Source organism: Callorhinus ursinus, unplaced genomic scaffold (genome assembly GCF_003265705.2).
Source record: "Callorhinus ursinus isolate GAN/ISIS: 27379988/994484 unplaced genomic scaffold, GSC_fseal_2.0 scaffold3, whole genome shotgun sequence".
In the NCBI taxonomy this organism is placed as follows: domain Eukaryota; kingdom Metazoa; phylum Chordata; class Mammalia; order Carnivora; family Otariidae; genus Callorhinus; species Callorhinus ursinus.
This window is the reverse complement of record NW_027397065.1, coordinates 86,339,788-86,341,301: the sequence shown is the minus strand read 5'-3', so window position 1 is coordinate 86,341,301 and position 1,514 is coordinate 86,339,788. Positions and strand designations below refer to the sequence as shown.

Sequence of the window (1,514 nt, the reverse complement as noted above, 5' to 3'; positions counted from 1 at the left end):
TACACGTGATTCCATATAACAAGGTGTTATTGATAAAGATAAATCAGCCTCGATTAACAATTATTTTCTGTCCTCCCAATGGGGAAAGATATTACAAAAGTGTTATACAGCCAAACTGCCTGCCAACAGGACATGTGGGAAACTCTTCAAGATGTGTGTGAGGCAGCTGATTAACGCAAGTGCTCCCTTGCCTTTCTTGACTTGACTAGATACGTAGTTTCTATCAGATTTTTTACATTAGAAGTTCGTAGTGATTTCTAAATCTAAATAAATATTTCTTTTCATGCTTGCTTTTGTACCTGGAATTTTGTATTCCTTTTCTTTCAAAAGGCCCCCTGAATTATATCTGCTTCAGATGCTTTTTAAAAGTGGGATCTGGGCGTCTTCCTGCCTTGTTTTCGGCCTTTTTGCTCTCAGAGCCGCTGATAGCGAGATGTCTTCGGGAAATGCCAAAATTGGGCATCCTGCCCCCAACGTCATAGCCACGGCTGTTATGCCAGATGGCCAGTTCAAAGATCTCAGCCTATCTGACTACAAAGGAAAATACATTGTGTTCTTCTTTTACCCTCTTGACTTCACCTTTGTGTGCCCCACGGAGATCATTGCTTTCAGTGACAGGGCAGAAGAATTTAGGAAATTCATCTGTCAAGTGGCTGGTGCTTCTGTGGATTCTCACTTCTGTCACCTGGCGTGGAGCAACACACCCAAGAACCAAGGAGGACTGGGCCCCAGAACATTCCCTTGGTATCAGACCCCAAGCGCACCATTGCTCAGGACTATGGGGTCTTAAAGGCTGATGAAGGCATCTCCTTCAGGGGCCTCTTTATCATTGATGACAAAGGTATCCTTAGGCAGATCACGGTAAATGACCTTCCTGTAGGCCGCTCTGTGGATGAGACTCTGCGACTGGTTCAGGCCTTCCAGTTTCCTGACAAGCATGGGGAAGTGTGCCCAGCTGGCTGGAAGCCTGGCAGTGATACCATCAAGCCTGATGTCCAGAAGAGCAAAGAATACTTCTCTAAGCAGAAGTGAGCGCCGGGTCGTTTTAGGGCTGGGCTGCAGGGGGTGGCCATGAAAACAAAATCTCTCTTGTATTATTGTCATGCTTAGAACATAAGACTTTAGACTGTGCAGATGTGGTATGGGGACAGGACAGGCCTTTTCTGCAGGGGTTGGGGAGGCCAGCCTTTCTTTTCTGGAGAGAAGGGCCTGAGCTGTTATGGGGCAGGCCAACCGTATGTACAGTAGCAGGGCATCACGTTTTGTCTTTTGTTTCTATTAAACTTGAACCGAGAAAAAAAAAAAAAGTGGGATCTGTCCTTAGGTATGTGCTTAAAAATGTGTATTTCACCCTAAGTTAAAATGACTACAAATCCTTACCCCGGGGAGATAGATGCATGATGCAGAAGTTCCTAGAATCCAGAGTCAGTGCCTCTGGACCTCTGAGCTCCCAGGTATTGAGAGGAGGGAGGCCCAAAGGCCTGATGCTCCCTGTCTCTTGCTATGGACCATGA

The 1,514-nt window shown here is 46.1% G+C and overlaps 1 pseudogene; it reads left to right on the top strand.

Moving 5' to 3' along the window:
- Positions 1-393: 393 nt before the first annotated feature.
- Positions 394-1,297, top strand: LOC112819811 (peroxiredoxin-1 pseudogene; annotated as a pseudogene).
- Positions 1,298-1,514: the final 217 nt, after the last annotated feature.